We start from the raw sequence: 12,662 nt of genomic DNA, 5'->3' as shown, positions 1-12,662 counted from the left end.
TCTCTCCACTCCTTGGCTCCACTTCTTCTGTGTTGACTGTCCTTTGACAGTACTTTGTAAATTGTTTAGAGCTGTACAAGCTACTTAAAAATTTTTTTTCTGTTAATAATCATTTTCTCCTGCCTTTATTAATTCCAAAGGCAACAGAATTATCTTCTGAGAAAAATTAGCCTATTAGTCAATAAATGAATACATAACTTGAAGAATAAAAGTGACCACACCCTTAAATAAAATACACAATTTGATCTGAATAAGAAGTGCTGGTGCAGAGCTTGAGCGCCTGCATTTTTAACAGCTCTCTATGTAATATGTTGCATAAGACCACTGGTCTGCCCATTCAACAGATAACACCAAGAACTAGTTTGCCTACATTTGTAAAATGTCTAAAGGAATTCAATAGTTATTGTAATATTAAAATGTATCTAAATTATACTAATACTTTTTATCTGTGGCAGTCTTAAGAATGAATGTTTCAAGTTTTCCAAAACAGGCAGGACCCATAGAAGTATCTCAGCTTTTCTTAAACTTCATTCCCTCTGTTTACTCCCACCTTCAGATAACTTTTATTCACATATAATTTTAGGGCAAGATTCGGGTAAAACTTGAAACCCCAGTATGAATTGCTGTGTGTTAGCATTCGTTTTTTCAAGATTTATTTATTTATTTTAGAGAGAGAGAGAGAGTGTGTGCACATGCACGTGAGGGTGCACAAGCGGGGGGAGGGGCAGAGAGAGAGGGAGAGAAGCAGACTCCCCGCTGAGCATGGAGCGCCCCTCGGGACACGATCTCAAGACCCAAAGATCACGACCTGAGCTGAAACCAAGACTTGGACACTTAACCGACTGAGCCACCCAGGTGCCGCAATTGAAAGATAGTCCTGAAAAGTAACTGGATAGTACTCTTCAAGTGCCAGGGTCACGAAAGACAAAGGAAATTGAGGAAACACGGCAACTAAATGAAATGTGGGATCCTAGGTTGGAGCCTGGACCAGAAAAAGGACATCAGTGGGACAAGTGGAGAAATTACAGCAAAGTGTGTAGTGTGGTGAATAGTATTATATCAATATTCATTTCCTGGTTTAGACCATTGTATTGTGGCTATGGTTATGTAGGATGTTAATATTAGGGAAAGCTGGGTGAAGGGTATATGGGAATTCTCTGGGCGAATTTTTTTTTTTTTAAAGATTTTATTTATTTATTTGACAGAGAGAGACAGCGCGAGAGAGAACACAAGCAGGAGGAGTGGGAGAGGGAGAAGCAGGCTTCCCGCTGAGCAGGGAGCCCGATGCGGGGCTCGATCCCAGGACCCTGGGATCCTGACCTGAGCCGAAGGCAGACGCTTAACGACTGAGCCACCCAGGCGCCCCTCTCTGGACGAATTTTTGAAACTAAAAGTCTAAAATTATTTCAGAATGGGCTTAGAAAAAGTAAAATAAAACAAGTTCTCTCCAATGACTGGTGTTGTTTTCTGTCTCCTGACTGGGCCCTGACTGACTGATGAATAGATGGTACAGCTGAGGCTACTGTGCCCTAAATACCACATCATCCAAACAGAGTCTCATCCAAACCTAAAGAGTCAAATTCATCTATACATGATGTGCCTGCAGTTTGTTTTTTTTCCTTTTTGCTTTTTTTAAATTTAAATTCAATTAATTAACATATAATATATTATTAGTTTCAGAGGTAGAGGTCAGTAATTCATCAGCCTTATATAATACCCAGTGCTCATTACATCCCGTGCCCTCCTTAATGTCCATCACCCAGTTACCCCAACCCCCAGCCTCCAGCCCCCTCCCCTCGAACAACCCTCAGTTTGTTTCCTATGATTAAGATTCTCCTATAGTTTGTCTCCCTCTCTGATTTCAACTTGTTTTATCTTTTTCCTCTTCCCCTATGATCCTCTATTTTGTTTCCTAAATCTCACATATGAGTGAGATCATATGATAATTGTCTTTCTCTGATTGACTTATTTCACTTAGCATAATACCCTCTAGTTCCATCCATGTCATTGTAAATGGCAAGATTTTGTTTTTTTTTGTTTTTGTTTTTGTTTTTTTTTTTGATGGCTGAGTAGTATTCGTTTGTATATATATACCACATCTTCTTTACCCATTCATCTGTCACTAGACATCTGCACTCTTTCCATAGTTTGGCTATTGTGTACCTTGCTGCTGTAAACACTGGGATGCAAGTGCCCCTTCGAATCACTACATTTGTGTCTTTGCGGTAAATCCCTAGTAGTGCAATTGCTGGGTCATAGGGTAGCTCTATTTTCAACTTTTTGAGGAACCTCCATACTGTTTTCCAGAGTGGCTCACCAGCTTGCATTCCCACCAACAGTGTAGGAGGGTTCCCCTTTCTCCATATCCTTACCAACATCTGTCATTTCCTGACTTGTTAATTTCAGCCATTCTGACTGGTATGAGGGGGTATCTCATTGTGGTTTTGATTTGGATCACTGATGCCGAGTGATGTGGAACATTTTTTCATGTGGTCTGTTGGCCATTTGGATGTCTTCTTTGCAGAAATGTCTGTTCATGTCTTCTGCCCATTTCTTGATTGAATTTTTTGTTCTTTGGGTGTTGACTTTGAGACGTTCTTTATAGATTTTGGATACTAGTACTTTATCTGATTTGTCATTTGCAAATATCTTTTCCCATTCTGTTGGTTGTCTTTTGGTTTTGTCGAACATTTCCTTTGCTGTGCAAAAGCTTTTTATTTTGATGAAGTCCCAATAGTTCATTTTTGCCTTTGTTTCCCTTGCCTTTGGAGACGTATCTAGCAAGAGATGCTGCAGTTGAGGACAAAGAGGATGCTACCTGTGTTCTCTTCTAGGATTCTGATGGGTTCCTGTTCCACATTTAGGTCGTTCACCCCTTTTGAGTCTATTTTTGTGTATGGTGTAAGGAAATGGTCCAGTTTCATTCTTCTGTCCAATTTTCCCAACACCATTTGTTGACGAGACTGTCTTTTTTCCATTGGATATTCTTTCCTGCTTTGCTGAAGATTAGTAGACCATAGAGTTGAGGGTCCATTTCTGGGTTCCATTGATCTGTTCCAATGATCTATGTGTCTGTTTTTGTGCCAGTACCATACTGTCTTGATGACAGTATGTACAGCTTTGTAATAGAGCTTGCAGTCTGAAGTCTGAAATTGTGATGCCACCAGCTTTGGTTTTCTTTTTCAACATTCCTTTGGCTATTCGGGGTCTTTTCTGGTTCCATACAAATTTAGGATTATTTGTTCTAGCTCTGTGAAAATAGTTAATGGTATTTTGATAGGGATTGCACTGAATGTACAGATTGCTTTAGGTAGCATAGACATTTTAACAATATTGGTTCTTCCAACACATGGGCATGGAACATTTTCCCATTTCTTGTGTCTTCCACAATTCCTTTCATGAGTGTTCTAGAGTTTTCTGAGTACAGATCCTTTGCCTCTTTGGTTAGGTTGATTCCTAGGTATCTTATGGTTTTGGGTGTAATTGTAAATGGGATTGACTCCTTAATTTCTCTTTCTTTTGTCTCGTTGTTGTATAAAAATGCAACTGATTTCTGTGCATTGATTTTATATCCTGCCACTTTGCTGAATTCCTGTTTGAGTTCTAGCAATTTTGGGGTGGTCTTTTGAGTTTTCCACATAGAGTCTCATGTCATCTGTGAAGAGTGAGAGTCTGACTTTTCTTTGCTGATTTGGATGCCTTTTATTTCTTTTTGTTGTCTGACTGTTGAGGCTAGGACTTCTGGTATTATGTTGAACAACAGTGGTGAGAGTGGACATTGCTGCTGTGTTCCTGACCTTAAGGAAAGAGCTCTGTTTTTCACCATTGAGAATGATATTCGCAGTGGGCTTTTGATAGATGGCTTTTATGATATTGAGGTATGTTCCTTCTATCCCTACAGTATGAAGAGTTTTAATCAAGAAAGGATGGTGTAGGGGCACCTGGGTGGCTCAGATGGTTAAGCATCTGCCTTTGGCTCAGGTCATGATCTCCAGGTCCTGGGATTGAGCCCCACATTGGGCTCCCAGCTCAGTGGGGAGTCTGCTTCTCCGTCTCCCTCTGTCTCTCCCCCTGCTTGTGCTTTCTCTGTCTCTTTCGAATGAATAAATAAAATCTTTTTTTTTCTTTTAAAGGATGGTGTACTTTGTCAAATGCTTTTTCTGCATCTATTGAGAGGATCATATGGTTCTTCTCCTTTCTTTAATGTAGTGTATCACATTGATTGATTTGCAGATGTTGAACCACACTTGCAGCCCAGGAATAAATCCCACTTGGTCATGGTGGAAATAATCCTTTTAATGTACTGTTGGATCCTATTGGCTAGTATCTTGGTAAGAATTTTTGCATCCATGTTCATCAGGGATATTGGTCTGTAATTCTTCTTTGTGGTGTGTTCTTTGTCTGATTTGGGGATCAAGGTAATTCTGGCCTCAGAGAAAGAGTTTGGAAGTTTTCCTTCCATTTCTATTTTTTGAAAGAGCTTCTGAAGAATAGGTATTCATTCTTTATTAAGTGTTTGGTAGAATTCCCCTGGGAAGCCATCCGGCCCTGGGCTCTTGTTCGTTGGGAGATTTTTGATTACTGCTTCAATTTCCTTGCTGGCTATGGGTCTGTTCAGGTTTTCTATTTCTTCCTGTTTCAGTTTTGGTAGTTTATACATCTCTAGCAATGCATCCATTTCTTCCAGATTGCCTAATTTATTGGTATATAGTTGCTCATAACATGTTCTTATAATTGTATTTCTTCAGTGTTGGTTGTGATCTCTCCTCTTTCATTCATGATTTTATTTATTTGGGTCATTTCTCTTTTCTTTTTGATAAGTCTGGCCAGGGGTTTATCAAGTTCTATTAATTCTTTCAAAGAACCATCTCCTAGTTTCATTTTGTTTCTATTTCATTGATTTCTGCTCTAATCTTTATTAATTCTCTTCTCCTGCTGGGTTTAGGCTATATTTGCTGTTCTTTCTCCAGCTCCTTTAGGTGTAAGGTTAGGTTGTTTCTTCAGAAAGGCTTGTATTGCTATGTACTTCCCTTTGGGACTGCCTTTGCTGCATCCCAAAGACTTTGAACAGTTGTGTTTTCATTTTTCATTTGTTTCCATGAATTTTTTTTAAATTCTTCTTTAATTTCCTGGTTGACCCATTCATTCTTTAGCAGGATGCTCTTTAGCCTGTATTTGAGTTCTTTCCAAATTTCCTCTTGTGATTGAGTTCAAGTTTCAAAGCACTGTGGTCTGAAAATATGCAACAAATAATCCCAGTCTTTTGGTACTGGTTGAGACCTGATTTGTGACCCAGTATGTGATCTATACTGGAAAGTGTTTCATGTGCACTTGAGAAGAATGTGTAGACTGTTGCTTTAGGATTGAGTGCTCTGAATATATCTGTGAAGTCCATCTGGTCCAGTGTGTCATCAAAGCCCTTCTTTCCTTGTTGATTTTCTGCTTAGATGATCTGTCCATTGCAGTGAGGGGGGTGTTAAAGTCCCTTACTATTATAAAAATATGGAACACTTCATGAATTTGCATGTCATCCTTGCACAGGGGCCATACTAATCTCTGTATCATTCCAATTTTAGTATATATGCTGCCAAAGCAAGCACAGCATCATATCTTTGAGATATTAACATATGTTCTTTTTTCCCCCTAGCATTTCCTCAATCCCTTCCTCTTATTCAAACAAAGAAGATACCTGAGAGGAGGGGTAAAACAAGGCAAAAGCTAGAAAAGTCTAATAGTATTTCTGGCTATGGTTTTCAAGTGCCTAAGAACTTAAATGGACAATATCTGGCGTAGAGACAAAATACTCAGAAGAAATTAAGAAAGAAAGATTCCAAATCTATCACCTTCACCTACCACCTCTACCACACACACATACAGACTAGAAAGAGGTTCCCTAATTGGTGATAATAGAGATTTTTGGAAGGTCCTATACAGAAGACCTGATGGGGCCAGGACCCATAGAGAGAAGGTATAATTGTGGTGAATTTAAGCAGATGAGAATACAGAAAACCCAGAGTCTCTCATGCTTCCTTACTCCCAAAGTTTGACATAGAAACAGCAAAAATTTTCCTGTATCCCACCCACTCAACTCCACAAGATTGGCACAGAAGTAAGAGAAAGAGATGGAGAAGTTAAGAGAGCCAGGTAGACACAAACAGGAGAATTTTAGACTATCTTGACTCAACTGACTAAAACTCTTGGTCATTTGACATGCACTAAATCTTTCTTCTGGAGAAAAAAAATGAACTTGGCTAAGATGGACTGTCATTTGCAGAGTGCAGGACCACAAAACTTGAGCCATTTTATTCCCAAAAGATAATCTGTATATATTACAAAAGGAGTGAAAAAAGCAAGGGATTATTGACAAAGCCTTTACATCTATTCATAAGAATTCTTATACGCCTGTGTATCAGTTATCTATTGCTGCAATAACAAATTATTCCCAAACTTAATGGCTTAAAATTATAATAATTATTTATTATCTCACACAGTTTCTGTAGGTCAAGAATTTCAGAGTGGCTTAGCTATGTCATTTTGGCTCAGACTCTCTCATGAGTTAAAATGTCAACTAAGAATACACTCATCTGACACCTTGTAAGTCTGGAATATCTAACTTCCAAGGTGGCTCACTCACATGACTAGCAAGTTCACCTTGGCTATTGGCGATTGTCTTCAGTTCCTCTCCTCCACAGAGCTGCTTGAGAATTCTCAAAACATGGTGGCTGGCTTCCCTGGGGAGAGAGATTGAAGAGAAGACAAGGCAGAAGCCACAATATCTTTTATGACCAAGCTTCAGAAATTGTACATTGTTATTTCCCCCAAGATCCTATTGGTTACACAGGTCAAATCTACTGATTATGGGAGAAGATCATGTAAGATCAAGAATGCCAGAAGGAATAGCTCATGAGGCACCACACCTTGCTACTTCATAATATTTCCACTACAGAATAGAGGAAGGTTGCCCCAAACAAAAAAGGGGCATTCTAACAAATGTCATCCCTGCCAATCATCTCAGATATAAAAGAGAAAGGCAGTACACCTCACTATCAAAAGGAAGCAGTGTTTTTTGAACTTAACTCTGAATGAAATTTTTGTCCATTTCCTAAAGACAAGGCATAATAGGGATATGGAAAGATTCATCTTTGTTGCTTAGACCAAAAAAATAAAACATGAAACCTCATTAGTAAAGCACTGGGAAACCAGTGTGTGGATATATCTGATTTTTATTTAATTTTATTTTCAACAGAAAATAAAAGAGGCATAGCTATAAAAACTCTTCCAATTAATGTCTGTTTCCTAAAATCCTAACCTACTCATTGCTTTATGAAAATAACCAACTAAATTAGAATCTGGCAAGGAGAATGGAGTTTTTCCTGATCTCTGTCCAAAGAATTATAAGCAGCAACTGGTGTGTACCAATTACTAAGGGAGAGTTTGTCCACTCCCACCTCTGTCATTATGTAAGCCCCCAAAACCTGTGTATAACCCTGGAAAGGTAGGTAAAACCCAAATAGCACAATGAAGGCTTAAGCTAAATTAAGACACAGAAAGACAATGTAGGTTATATTTCTTTCACACATATTCAAAATACCCACTACCCATGGATTCTGATAAAAATCGAACCAATGCTTAAAGTAGAAGACAAAAATATCACTAATTTTATCTACATGAAACAAAACAATTTGGAAACTTAATCCATTTAGTCACTCCACTTAGTCAACTCAATTTATTTTTTTTTAAAGATTTTACTTTATTTTATTTTATTTGAGAGAGAGAGAGTACATGAACAGGGTGAAGGGCAGAGACAGAGGGAGAAGGACAAGTAGACTCCCCGTGGAGCAGGGAGCCTGATCCCAGGACCCTGAGATCATGACCTGAGCCAAAGTTAGATGCTTAACCGACTCAGCCACCCAGGTGCCCCTAGTCAACTCAAATAAAAAAAAATCTTCAAAGAAGGTTTTAAACAAAATTATATTGTAGGGTCTTACTTCTATTAAGAATAATAACAATAATAAAATAAATCACTTGTATGTTAAGCACTATACTAGGCATATTTTTTTATTTGTCTTGAAAAAAACTGAGAATTGTGCATTATTATTTATAATTTTCACATGTGAAATCTGAGAGTCAGAAAGGTTAAATAACTTACCCAAGAATATTTAGTAAAGCCAGGGTTGAAATTCCTGACTCCAAAACCTGTGTTCACTACACTCAGCTTATGATCACCAATAAAGTAGTCTCCTTTTTTAACACAAGGCAAATATAAAATATTTTGAAAAAAATATTGACTACAGAAATATCTTATATATAACACAGAAAGAGAAAAAAATTGACCATCATTATCAAGTCTAACAAGTACACACTATGCCCAAAATACTCTAAGAATTTAAAAATAATAATAAAAACATATTTCCAAAATTGAGCAGTGTGGCATGATAATAGCAGTGAGATGGAACATGACACCTAAAATGAAAAATTTCTTACCACACAGTGGGCTCTGTAGTCCAAGGTATTGACTGCAAAACTGCTCAGACCAGACATAAGGGAAAAGGTCTACTAATTAGCTCTAAGAGAAAACCTTAGATGTCTTCATTTTATAAAATATTCTTCATCTACCATATTTCCTTATTCTCATCTAGTTACAACTATCAGAAGGAAAATTTAACTTTGAGACTTTTGAACACTTGTGATTGTTAGCCAAGGGTCTCTTTATCCATGTTTTTAGAGAAACCAAGTCACAAGAAGTCAACTCTGCCCAAGCCATTCAAATGGAGTAAGCCAAAGAATTTTGCCTGATGTCTTCAAGTATAGTATTTTACTTGTCCTTGTAACATAGTCATATACCCAAAGTTTCCTAGTCCTTTGGAAAAGGAGATAGTATATATATACATATATATATTAAAATTATAAAACAATGCAGAGGTTTATTATTTTAGTAGTACATAGAATTTGGAGTTAATATTAATCTACTCATGATTATATAGAATTACTATTTTAGTACTTCATTCTGTGTAGCTATATCACTGCTCAGAAATTTTTTTATTCAAGTATAATTAATATACTGTGTTATATTAGTTTCAGGTGTACAATGTAATGATTCAACAATTCTATCCATTGCTCAGTGCTCATCATGATAAATGTACTCTTAATCCCCCTATTTCACCCACACCCCCACTCACCTTCCCTCCCACCAGTTTGTTCTGTATAGTAAAGGTCTGGTTTTTTTGTTTGTCTCCGTTTTTCTTTGTTCATTTGCTTTGTTTCTTAAATTCCACACACAGGTGAAATCACATGGTATTTGTCTTTCTCTGATTGACTAATTTCACTTAGCATTATACCCTCTAGGTCCGTCCATGTTTTGCAAATGACAAGATTTCACTTTTTTATGGCTGAGTAATATTTCATTATGTATATATACCACATCTTCTTTATCCTTCCATCTACTGATGGACACTTGGGCTGCTTCCATAGTTTGCTATAGTAAATAATGCTGGAATAAACATAGAGGTGCATATATCTTTTCAATTAGTGTTTTCATTTTCTTTGGGTAAATACCCAGTAGTGAAATTACTGGATCATCTGGTAATTCTGTTTTTGATTTTTTGAGGAATCTTCATACTGTTTTCCACAGTGACTACACCAGCTAGCATTCCCACCAACAATGCAAAAGGATTCCTTTTTGTCCACATTCTCACCAACACTAATTATTTCTTGTTGGTTTTGATTTTAGCCATTCTGTCAGGTGTATGGTAGTATCTCATTGTGGTTTTGATTTGCATTTCCCTGATGATGAGTGATGTTGATCATCTTTTCATGTTTCTGTTGACCATCTGTATGCCTTGTTTGGAAAAATGTCTATTCAGGTCCTCTGCCCTTTTTTTTTTTTTTAAGATTTATTTATTTATTTGAGAGAGAGAGAGCAGGGGGAGGAGCAGAGGGAGAAGGAGAGAGAATCTTCACGCAGCTCCCTGCTGAATGAAGAGCCTGACACAGGGCTGGATCCCAGGACCCACGGCTGAAATCAAGAGTCAGCCACTTAACCAACTAAGCCATCCAGGTGCCTTCTTCTGCCCATTTTTAATTGGATTATTTGGGTTTTTTTGCTATTGAGTTGTATAAATTCTTTATATATTTTGGATATTAACCCCTTATTAGATACATTATTTGCAAACATCTTCTCCCATTTAGTAGGTTGTCTTTTTGTTTTGTTGATGCTTTCCTTCACTCAAAAGCTTTCTATTTTGGTGTAGTCCCAATAGTTTATTTTTGCTTTTGTTCCCCTTGCTTGAGGAGACGTATCTAGAAAAATGTTGCTGATATCAAAGAGATTGCTGCCTATGTTTTCTTCTAGGAATTTTACAGTTCAGGTCTCACATTTAGGTCCTTATACCTTTTTGAGTTTATTTTTATATATGGTATTAGAAAGTGGTCCAGTTTTCCCAACACCATTTGTTGAAGAGACTGTCTTTTCCCCATTGTATCTTCTTGCTTCCTTTGTGATAGATTAATTGACCATATAAGTGTGGGTTATTTCTGGTCTCTCTATTCTATTCTATTGACTTATGTGTCTATTTTTGTGCCAGTACCATACTGTTTTGATTACTACAGCTTTGTAGTACATCTTAGAACCTGGGACTGTGATACCTCCAGCTTTGTTTTTCTTTTTCAAAATTGCTTTGGCTATTTGGTTGGGTTTTTTTGTTTTGCTTTGTTTTTTGTTTCCACATAAATTTTAGGATTATTTGTTCTAGTTCTGTGAAAAATACTGTTGGTATTTTGATAGGGATTGCATTAAATTTGTAGATTGCTTTGGCTAGAATGGACATTTTAATATATTTGTTTCTCCAATCCATGCACATGGAACATATTTCATTTGTTTATGCCATCTTTAATTTCATTCATCAGTGTTTTATAGTTTTTGGAGTGCAGGTCTTTCACCTCCTTGGTTAAGTTTATTCCTAAGTATTTTGTTCTTCTTAGTGCAACTGTAAATGAGATTGTTTTATTATTTTCTCTTTCTGTTACTTCATTATTAGTACATAGAAATGCAACTAGTTTTTGTATATTAATTTTATATCCTATGACTTTCCTGAATTCATCTATTAGTACTAGTAGTTTTTTAGTGGAATTTTTAGGATTTTCTATATACAGTACCATGTCATCTGCAAATAGTTAAAGTTTTACCTCTTCCTTACAATTTGGATGCCTTTTATTGATTGATTTTTTTAAAATATGGAACACTTCACGTATTTGTATGTCTTCCATGCACAGAGGCCATGCTAATGTTCCCTGTATCATTTCAATTTTTTAGTATATGGCTGTAGAAGCAAGCACTGTTTCTTCATCTTGTCTGAATGCTGTGGCTAGGACTTCCAGTACTATGTTGAATAAAAGGGGTAAGAGTACACATCCTTGTCTTGTTCCTGATCTTAGAGGAAAAGCTCTCAGTTTTTCTACATTGAGTATGATGTTAGCTGTGGGTTTTTTGTCTTTGGCCTTTATTATGTTGAGGTATGTTCCCTCTAAATCTACTTTGTTGACAGTTTTTTATCATGAATGGATGTTGTACTTTGTCAAATGCTTTTTCTGCATCCACTGAAATGATCACATGGTTTTTATCCTTTCTCTTCTTAATGTGATGTATGATGTAGCTTGATTTGTAAATATAGAAGCACTCTTGCATCTCTGGGATAAATCCCATTTGATTGAGGAGAATGATTTTTTTTAAATGTATTGTTGGATTGAGTTTGCTAGAATTTTGTGGACGATTTTTGCATCTACATTCATCAGAGATATTGGCCTGTAGTTTACTTTTTTTAATAGTGTCACTGTTCAGAAATTTTTGAAATGGCTTTTTGCAAATTGGAAAGAAGAGGGGTGGCTGCAGGAAATATTTCTTAAGTTGTTAGAATTCCATTCTCAGATGACTTCTTTTTAGACTGCTGTACCTCACCAGCAGCAGGCTGGCTCTGATGAGAAAACAAAAATAATTATGCAATTATTATGAAACTCTGTGTTCAAAGGTACTTTTTACTTCACAAATGGCAGGGGAGTGGGTAGGGAACCAGTCTCCTTGTCTCATGTAATTTCCTCCAAAGCATCTGAAGACATATAAGAAAGTTTATAGCATTGGTTCAATGTGCATCCAAGATTTTCTTACTCTTAACGGTCAGATTCACTGTGCAGTTTAATAGCCAAAATCCTTCCCACAAAATAAGAAAAGGACTGAAATGCCACCAGAAACTCAAAACAGCTTTTGGAAAAGTGAAAAAATTTAAAGTTTAGCACATTTATGTCTTATTTCACTATCTTCAGTGTTTTGAAAAATACTAAAAGCAGAATTAATACTCAAAATCCCACCATGAAAAGGTTTCCTGTTTTTAAGTTTACTGAAAATACTGAAGTTCCTTTTGTAGGATGGCTTTCATCGGTATTAAAGAGACAACAGATATGACTGCATTTTAAATACTCATCATGCAAATTCCTCAATTATTTGGATTTTTTAATCTCTTGGAAGTGCCACTACCTATACAAATGTGATTTTATTTTATTAGATGTCCCTAGACTTTCAATAGAATCTAGAATAGAAGTAGATAGAGTTTCAATTTCCTTATTTAAAGTGCTTTCTCTAATTCTTACATTCAACAGAAGACTAATGCAAA

The 12,662-nt window shown here is 36.6% G+C and overlaps 2 non-coding genes across 2 annotated transcripts; both read right to left on the bottom strand.

The window, feature by feature from the left end:
- Positions 1 to 5,496: 5,496 nt before the first annotated feature.
- On the bottom strand, positions 5,497 to 5,600 carry LOC118017275. Its single transcript, XR_004681112.1, has one exon. It is a non-coding gene; the product is annotated as a U6 spliceosomal RNA (small nuclear RNA).
- Positions 5,601 to 11,226: 5,626 nt separating this feature from the next.
- Positions 11,227 to 11,332, bottom strand: LOC118017198. Its single transcript, XR_004681068.1, has one exon. It is a non-coding gene; the product is annotated as a U6 spliceosomal RNA (small nuclear RNA).
- Positions 11,333 to 12,662: the final 1,330 nt, after the last annotated feature.

The sequence above is a fragment of the Mirounga leonina genome, unplaced genomic scaffold (genome assembly GCF_011800145.1).
Source record: "Mirounga leonina isolate KUSES-001 unplaced genomic scaffold, KU_Mleo_1.0 Mir_168, whole genome shotgun sequence".
NCBI classification, from domain to species: Eukaryota; Metazoa; Chordata; class Mammalia; order Carnivora; family Phocidae; genus Mirounga; species Mirounga leonina.
Note: the sequence above shows the minus strand (reverse complement) of the source record. Positions and strands in the feature narration are given on the sequence as shown.